The following is a 10,399-nucleotide window of genomic DNA, read 5'->3' on the forward strand; positions in this document are numbered from 1 at the left end:
ACTCCTTGTCTTTTAAATACCCACAATGGTGGGAAAAGGAGAACTATTTAAAACACCACTTTAACTCCCCTTTTCTCTCTGTCCTTATCCTGTGATTCTTTTTCACACCCCTATTACCAAAATGTTTTGCACCAAAATGGGTATGGAACATGGCAGGCAGGGCTTATATGAATAGAAAGCTTTCAACATATACCTATATTCATGTCCCATTTGCCCTCCAAGACCATCCAAAATGGAGGAAAGGAATGGGCGTCAAGAACACTGACTCTGATCCACTTGAGGCTTGTCCCTTCAGCCACCAGCAATACCGGTGCCCAGGATAACCCAGACTACTCCAGTCGAAACCCAAGTCCACAACATTCTGGGACAATTGCTTTTCCCTCATTCCTCAACCAGAAGTTTTTCCTCCTCTGCAACAGGAAACATTACTCAGAGGATACAAAGGACAGGGGGAAAGGGACTTAGGCCCAAGTAGACTCCTTTCACGTGAGGGTTCCTAATTTTCTCTCTCACTCAAGCAGGGCAGCAGAAACTCTAAACCTGTCCCCCTCCCTTCACCCAGAATCTGGAATGTCTTTTTCCCCACCTTGGCATTTCAAGAGGCCAGGTGTAGTATTTGGCTTTCTGTGATCATCAGGGAGCGGCAGCGTTTTTTCTTGGTGTTACTGTCCACTTACAATTCTTGTGAAATGAGGCCTTTGCCCTGTTCTAACCGCCCTCAACCTGCTTTCTTCTCCCCACCTCCTCTCTTTGTAATAATTGTTTTCCCCTGAGGTCCTACCTGCATCTAAATGGCCAGAAAGCTGTCAAAGAATACCGAGAGTGCAAAGTGAAACATTAACTTTTGTCTATGTACTTTTCTGTGCTAATTTCTAAACTCAGAATGCTTTCTTTTACATTACAGAACAATAATACTTACATTTTAGGGAGAGGAGGAGAACAGGTATTTATTCCAACATTTCTCTATTATTTCGCTAAGTTGACATATATCAGGTAGAAAATATTTTCCATCTGGTACAAAGGAAAGAATGCATTTTTTAAACATGCTAATTATTCATAACCTTTTCCTATCTTGAGGGTGAAAAGTAATTTACAATAAAAAATAAGATTTTCTACTAAATAGAAAAATCCCTCATAACTTAGTCATGTTTCTATTTATTAGTTAGAAATGTCTTTTTTTAATTTTTTATTTATTCATTTTAGAGAGGAGAGGGAGAGAGAGAGGAGAGACAGAGAGAGAGAAGGGGGGGAAGGAACTGGAAGCATCAACTCCCATATGTGCCTTGACCAGGCAAGCCCAGGGTTTTGAACCAGCGACCTCAGCATTTCCAGGTCGACGCTTTATCTACTGCGCCACCACAGGTCAGGCATTAGAAATGTCTTAATGATACTTCCCAAGTACCTTTTTAAAATGAACACTAAGAGGAGAGCAGAGAAAGGCCACGGGGAGGAGAGGAGAAGCAGCCAAGATGGCGGAGTGCTGAAGGAGAAGCCAGTTTGTGCAGAGAGGAGATGGGGAACAGAGATGAATAAGGCTGGGGAGATAGAAACCATTGATTCTAGGAAACTCGGATAAGTTATTGGCTTTGGGAGCCCTGAATGAAAAGGGAAGTGTTTTCCCACTGTGTATATTTCTTGTCTGCCGGGTGCAAGCTAGGATTAAAGGTAATGGCCCACCAAAAAATAAAAATTAAAAAATAAAATGCACACTAATTTGAGAATTTGAAACCTAAATTTTCCTAAAACAAATCAACATTTTATATGTTCAGTAAATCAATCCCAGTAGAGCCTAATCAGTGTGTTATTTTTGTCCTGTTTTAGAAAAATGATTTGTCTTTTCACTCCTAGGAGTATTTCATCTTCATAAATCATTGGTTTAGTTATGTTCCGTTAAAGGAATGCAACCCACTAGGCCTCTCACCCCTGGCCTCCTTGCCTGTAAAGAAACTAGGAGGGGCCTAGCCTGGTTGCAGGGTGGCTGCCTATCATTCCATTCCAGCCTTGGTGGCCCCTCAACCAGCCTTAAGCCAGCATTCAAGGAACTCTCACCCATTAACCTTTTATTTCACATAAACCAGGTTTCTCAACTGGGAAAGTCTGGAGACTGCCTAAAATTGTATGCAAGTTTGTGCGTGTTTGGGGCTAGTTGGTACATGCACTACTGTGAGAGGACGGTTTGTACCTTAGGAACCTGAGAGAGCCTGACATATGAGCAGGATGACATTCTAAGGAAGCCGAAACTGTGAGGCAGAGACAAGACATAGGAAGAGAAGGGGGATGAGAAGAAGGGAGAAGAGACTGAGACAACAGCTGAGCCAAGTTAGTGCAGAGCATTATAACAATGCTCAGGTCCTGGTTCCTAGAGGTCCATTAGAAACTGGCTGTCAGTTTTCAGATTTCCTTAAGATCAAAGTCTTCTTTGAAGCCTTATAAAGTCTCACCATGAATCCTGCCTCAGCTGAGCTAGCCTGAGTCTCTATTCCTTTCAAACAATGAGACTAACTGAAATGATGGTTATCTATAATAAAATATTCTTTAAAAATCAACAAAATCACAGTGATAATCACAGCCTAAACACTGGTGAAAAGACATCAATAGGGTATGGACCAAAGAAGACAGCTATGTGAAGAATAAGTACAAGATTTTTAGCCTTATAAGTACCTATAAGTTTTTAAACTCCATATTCTCATAAAACTTATAGGTACTTATAAGTTTAAATACTTTTGTATGACATTACATTTTATGTTTATATGCTGTGAAGTAAGGATCTAAATATTTCAAAGGTAAAGTTGAGTAGGTGGGATTTCATTTTATATGCTGACTTTAGAATTCAGCCTCATCTTAAGATGTAATTCCACTGAACTAACATGTCCAATCAGGAATGATAATTGAGATGAAAGTCCGGAAGATACATATGGATTTGGGTTGACAGTACTTAGTAAGCACCTAATTAATATTTACTGAATGAATAGGTAGATGAAATATGTGTTTGAGAGTCATCAGATAAATTGAGTGTAGATTTTAGAGCGATTTCTTTCCTTCTATATGTATTCTAAATATAACAGGGATGATTTCATACATATTGTTTAATGATATCCTTTTAAATAATAATACTTAATGCCTTCATTTGCAAAAGTAAAGCATTTTCACTGGAAAAAAAAAGTTAAAGAACTATAAATAAATGTCACCTATCAAGCAGAGCCAGAAATACAATTCTTTCTTTTTCTATTCTTCTATAGTTTTAAAATAATTGAATTGATAAATAAGACTATATTATAATCTACTTGAAATATTATATTATGGCCCTGGCTGGTTGGCTCAGTGGTAGAGCATCAGCCTGGTGTGCGGATGTGCCAGGTTCGATTCCCAGTCAGGGCACACAGGAAAAGCACCCATCTGCTTCTTCACCCTTCCCCTTCTCACCTCTCTCTCTCTCTCTCTCTCTCTCTCTCTCTCTCTCTCCTTCTCACCTCCTGCAGCCATACCTCAATTGGAGTGAGTTGCACCTGGGCCCTGAGGATGGATTCATGTCCTCTGCCTCAGGATATAAGAAAAGCTCACTTGCTCAGCAACAGAGCAGTGTACCCAGATGGGCAGAGCATCGCCCCTTAGTGGGCTTGCTGGATGGATCCCAGTCTGGGCACATGCTGGAAGTCTCTCTGCCTGCCTCCCCTCCTCTCACCGAATAAAAAAGAAGAAAAGAAAGGAAGGAAGGAAGGAAGGAAGGAAGGAAGGAAGGAAGGAAGGAAGGAAGGAAGGAAGGAAGAGAGAGAGAGAAAGAAAGAGACAAAGGAAGATAGGTTATATTATTGTCAACAATATTACTTTTCTTAGCAAAAGAAAAAGTTCCTAGAAAAGATTGCTCAGTGGATAAAATTTAGGAAAGAGATACGTTCTTTTTTTTTTTTTTTTTTTTTTTTTTTACAGAGACAGAGAGTGAGTCAGAGAGAGGGATAGACAGGGACAGGCAGGAATGGAGAGAGATGAGAAGCATCAATCATTAGTTTTTCATTGTGCGTTGCAACACCTTAGTTGTTCATTGATTGCTTTCTCATATGTGCCTTGACCGCGGGCCTTCAGCAGACCAAGTAACCCCTTGCTGGAGCCAGCGACCTTGGTTTCAAGCTGGTGAGCTTTTGCTCAAACCAGATGAGCCCGCGCTCAAGCTGGTGACCTCGGGGTCTCGAACCTGGGTCTTCCGCATCCCAGTCCGACGCTCTATCCACTGCGCCACTGCCTGGTCAGGCACCGTTCTTTCTTATGTATGTCTGATACTACAGTTGACTATCTCAGACTTGGATTGGCAAGAGGCACAGTTAGAGCATGGGGAGGAGAGTCTCATTTTAATCCCTACTAGTCACAAATGGGCCAAAAGAAGCAAATGTGAGATGTTCAACCATTGCAAGGACCCCATACCTCAAAGAAGTATTAGAGGCCTTAAATCAGATCCTGCTCAACTACAGTATATATGTGAAATGTGTCATAAAATAAGATCATAGTATTTGTAGACTGTTCTGTATTGTAGAAGTTGTGCATACGCAGTAAGAAAATGTAAAAAATCTATAAAGAAATGTATAAAAGAATACATAAATCACCCATAAGCCAACCAACCATCCACTCATACCCACTTCTAATATTTTCATGTATGTTATTCCATAATATTTTCTATGCATGCATCCATATAAATATCAATATATATAATCGAGATATATATATATATTTGAAAACATTAGATCTTCAGCAGGTTACTGTTCATAACCTGTTTTTTTTGTCATGTGCTGATACATTACACAATCATTTTTATTTCAATAAAGATATGACTGTCTTATATTTGTCAGACATTTTATTTCTTCTCAAGGTTTTCAAAGTTTCATCTCAATTATTTTTCTATCATAAATTAATACATGCCTATTAAAGATAAAATTTAAATATATAAATGCAACAGAGAAAAAAGTTCCCTTTTTATTAGATACTTATTCAAATATATCCTATGGGAATAGTTAAGTATATATTCATTCAAATTTCTAATATGATGTAGAAATACAGTAAGATGCCACAGTAACTTAAATTGAATATAACATGATTGGTGATGGGGCTTGAGGACAGGGGAAACTGGAAGGAAGATAATTAAACTCAAGTGCTGAATAAACAACTATTATGAAATGCCATCAAAACACAGTAAGACCCTGATGGGTTTGGGTTGACCAGCAAGCTAACCAAATATACTCACATCAGTTCTTTCATTCATATAATCTAAAATTTTACAGGAATATAAATTGTGTGGACTTCATTTATCATGTTATGGTGGAATTTCATTATAGTCACATATTTTAAATACACAAAAATAAATATATGCATGCTGTAACAAAAATGTACTTTCATGTGTATTAACTTCCAATTTGCCTTTTTTTTTTTTTTTTTTTTTTGTATCTTTCTGAAGCTGGAAACAGGGAGAGACAGTCAGACAGACTCCCGCATGCGCCCAACAGGGATCCACCCGGCACGTCCACCAGGGGCGAGGCTCTGCCCACCAGGGGGTGATGCTCTACCCCTCAGGGGCGTCGCTCTGCCGGGACCAGAGCCAATTTGCCTTTTTTAATGGACATTTTCTCATGAGAGTAAATATAATTTTTTTTCATCATTGAATAGTATTGCATTATATGAATGATCAAACTTTTCTTAACCAATTTCCTTTTAGGGATTTTTAGGGGTTTTTCTTTAAAAATAAAAAATCTATTACCACAACTACTATAATGACCATATTTGGCACAAAACTATTTCTGTCTGATATCACTGGAAGAATTGATGTGTCCAAGAGCACATATATTTTAAATTTGTATATTGCCAAAATGACCTCCAAAAATGTACTATTTTATTCTATTTTTTTGCATTTTGCACATATTTTCATTTATTTATTATTACTGAGGTATAATTGACATATAACATGTTAATTTTAGGTGTACATCATAATAATTCAATATTTGTACATATTGTGAAATGATCACCCTAATAAGTCTAGTTTGTATCCCTGCACTATTTTATATTCTCAAACCACATGTGAATGAATGCTTGTTTATTCATAGTCTCACCAACTCTGAGCTTAATCAATATTTTCATCTTGTCTAACTGTATATGTGAAAAATTAATTCTTGTTTTTGTTCTCAATAGATATTTTAATGTTTTGTTATAAATCTGATATGATTGTCACATAATTGATTTAACCTGTTCCCTATTGTAGAGCTTTTAAGTTTCTTCTTAATTGTTCCTATGATAAAGAATTGTGTTGACTATCTTTTTTTTTTTATCTTTTTTTTTTCTTTTTTTCTTTATTCATTTTTAAAGAGGAGAGAGAGAGGGAGAGAGAGAGAGAGAAGGCGGGAGGAGCTGGAAGCATCAACTCCCATATGTACCTTGACCAGGCAAGCCCAGGGTTTTGAACCGGCGACCTCAGCATTTCCAGGTCTATGCGTTATCCACTGCGCCACCACAGGTCAGGCTGTGTTGACTATCTTAATAGTAATTTTCCATTTGTAAATGATATATATCACTGAGACAGTTTTAAAAGAATTATAAGTTTGCCTTTTTTTCCTGTAGTAAAATCATCTGGGAGAATCCTTGGGTTATGAGAATGTGTACATACATGTGTGAATGTGCATATGCCTCTGTACATGCTTGGGTGCACACGTGCTATTTCTTAGAACAATTGTCTCTTTCTTTTAGCTTCTTCATTAATACTTTTTAGTGGTGGCTTCTTTTTGTATATTTAGGTCCAAGTCAAAGAATTGATACTAGAAATGCAGGTCCTTGAACTTCGTTGTCGTAAATCATTGTGACTGCCATTAAGTATTTTTCTAGGCTGCATACCTAAGAATGGGTTTACAGACTCAAAAAGAATGCATATTTAAATACCTAACCAATAATTATGTACTATCCAGAAAGGTTGACTGATTTATATTTCATGAACTAGAAATAAATGAGAAAGTCCTTGGGGGTAGTGCAGAACATCTCCAAAAATGTTTGCATTGAACCTACTTTTAAATGACAGCCATCATCAATAGACTTAAGCACCCCTAAGGAGGAGCAAGTAGACTTTTACCCAGTAAGACAGAAGAAGAACAAGCCAGGGTAATGATAATGACATAGGGCCTTGATTCAGTCAGACTGGTTTCCTTTTTTCTTCTCACCCTCCCTCTATGTCCTACCCACCCTCTCAAGTCCCAGGTCAAGGTCTATTTCCTCCTTGAGGCTGTCTTTGACTAATTAACTAACTGGCTATTGCCTTCTTTGGGTTTATGTTAGTCTGGAAATCCACCCTTTGCTTTACCCCTTTCTTCACGTGGCTTCATGTTAGGGGGTCCTGCTTCTGCTGTTATATCTTCTATCCCACCCTTAGGGTAAATCTACTAAGGATGTGGCCCATTCTCTGGAGGATAGACCTGGAGAAGGGGTGTAAGCAGGCCTTGGATTTGTGCTTCGGGTCTTTTAGGTATCTAGAGTGTGGTTTAGAAGGAAAGAAGTGAAGGCTCCACGCAGGCACATCTTGCCTCATTGACTCTGCAAAACTGAGGGAAGAGGGCCTCAAGAAAAGACCAAACGGATGCTAACCCTCTAAAAGCAGGGTCTTGGGTGGAGGCCTTTTCTGCTCAGATCTAAGGAGATAACGTCTTTGGGTATATTGTTTACACTCTATTTAGTTTCTTCATATATATTGATAAAATGGAAATGAAGCTGTTGTTAAGAGTATAATGAGATAATGGCAGCAAAGAACCTTTTCCTTTTCAGACATTCTAAAGATTTCTGGAACCATTTCCATCAAGCTGGAGAAAAACAGCTGCCATTCACAATGTTTCAATCTTTCTAAGGACAATATATTCTAATGTTTTATCAATAACATGCTTTTTTTTTAAGTCCTTACAGCTTGCCTTTGTTCTCCTGTTTCTAGAGATATAGGGAGAGTAACTTACTAAGGGTCACATGGTCAGTTTGTAACAGAGTGAAATATTCCGCCTCTCTGACCCCATCTTGTTCAAACCCGCTTTGTTCCCATGGTCAGTTTGTAACAGAGTGAAATGTTCGGCCTCTCTGACCCCATCTTGTTCAAACCTGCTTTGTTCCCATGGCCTTCAGGTTGATAGCTTCGGGCATCTAGATATGCTTATGTTGGAGGAATTCTGCTTTCAGTTGGAAGTTTACAAAAACAACCCTTTGCCAGAGGATGACTCTCCCCAAGGAGATAAGGAAAGTATGTATTGTTTATCAAAAATATGCAGGAATCTTGTGATCTGGACTTACATCAGCTAAGGTCAACAGACTAAGCACAATCTTTCTCGGCCCTTGCTGGTGGCCAGATGTCTGTTGTCATTAATCCTCTCCTGCCCCTCCATTTTTTCTTCCCTTCACATAAAATAAGCCTGAAATCTATACTTTAAGGTGGATTTAAGGATTAGGTCTCCCATCTTCTCAGTTGGAGACTTCTTGATCATAAACCGTTTCTTGCTCCAAACCCTGATGTTTTGAGTTTTGGTCTTTGGAAGCATTGGGCACATGGACTTTGGGCCAGTAACATGATCTAGGTCTGGCACTGGTCTAACATCTCCTGGCTCTCATACCAGTGTTCTCTCCAGCAGACTCAAACCATTATATTTTGAGTTTTCTGGTGCTCAAATACCCATACTTCCCAGGAGATAGAATAATATGACAGAAAAGCAAGTGAAATAAAAGGAGATGCAGTGAGGGTTTTTTCTTCTTTCCCCATAATTCAGTGAGTACTTTGTTCTGCTTCACAAAGGGGCACCAAACCTTATACAGCAGAAATATGTGTTTATGGCTCCTCATTATATTTCAAATGTTACCTCTGAGAGCTATGCAATTTTTTATTGGTAAATTTATGACTTTTACCAAAGACTGAGTTGAGGTTGAAATCTAACCAATATCCGTTGAAGATTTTATATAAGTGAAGTGTTTCTTGCCAAATGTTATTATTTAGAATTCCCAACAGTCAATTATATGAGGTGTATGTTACAGTCTTCTTACAGATCAGGAAACAATTGATGATTCTACAAGCAGCACAGCTTATTGGCAAATACCAGCCCCAGGGCTCTAGAGTCAATTTTTTTTTCCATTTTGAATGCTTTTTCCCAAGTGAAATCTTAATATAATCATAACAATACTTTGTGCTTTTAAAGTACTTACCATATGCCAATCACTATTCTCAGGGGTATACATACATTAACTTTTTTAAAAATATTTGAAACCTGTTTATTAATCTCATTGATTTCTACCAATAAAAGATCCCAAACTCCCAAAGAAGTTAAATGATTTGGTTAAAGGATATAGGGACATAAGTCTGCCATCACCAATCCCATACTTTGCAAGTGTGACAAAAACACTGAATTCCAAAAGTTAGAGCCCAAAAGAATGTGTCCCCTGGGAAAATTTATAAGTGTGATTCTCTCCCTTGAATGACATAAGTTGATTTGTTCCTGAGTATTCTTTAGTGAGTTTTCCCCTAAGTCTCTTGATTCCCACTAACACCAACACCAAAACTCCCAAGTTTTCACACTATGTGACCCTTTCTAAATAAGTAGGAATATTCTACTTTGGTGCTGTTGCTCTGCAGAAGATGATTGTGAAAATGTAGCCTGGCTAGCTTGAGGTTCTATTCTGAGATGACCCTATCATCATCTTTTTTATATTTTTAATTTATTTCAATTACAGTTGGGACTCAATATCATATTAGTTTCACATATACATCATAGTGATCAGTTATATAACTTACAAAGCAAGCCCCTCCATAACTGTAGTTCTCACCTGGCATCACACATACATATTACAATATCATTGAGTATATTTTCTAGGCTGTACATCACATTCCCTGACTATTTTATAATTGCCAATTTGTATGCATTAACTCATTTAACTAAAATAATTTCATCTTTTCCGACTATAAGAAAAGGATGTTACTAAAAAAAAAAGAATATAAAAATATTAATAATAAAGTAAAAAATACATTCAAAAGTTTCATTCCTGTCCCAGGTTCTTTTGTTGTTGCTGTTACAACCCGCTGCCAAACCAACCCAGTTCCACAACAGCCAAGAACCAGATTGCAGATGAAATGGAGTCTGGAGGTGGGTGGGGCAATGGCAGTGGGAATTCTTAATGCTGGAAGGAGAAGGCAGGAAGGGAATTCTGGAAAGAAGTAGAAGAATTTAGTAGGTCCAGAAAAAGATGTCGCCGCTCCCTAGTAATCAGAGAAAGGCAAAAATTTTCCCCTGGAATAACCGACAACAACAAAAAAGACTGACAGAGCCAAATGTATAACCGGAGAGGGAACAGAGGGCGGGCTTTCTTCTGCCGCGCTTTTGGTGGGAGTGGAAATTAGGGACTCAAGCTAACGGGT

This window comes from Saccopteryx bilineata, chromosome X, assembly GCF_036850765.1.
Source record: "Saccopteryx bilineata isolate mSacBil1 chromosome X, mSacBil1_pri_phased_curated, whole genome shotgun sequence".
Lineage (NCBI taxonomy): Eukaryota > Metazoa > Chordata > Mammalia > Chiroptera > Emballonuridae > Saccopteryx > Saccopteryx bilineata.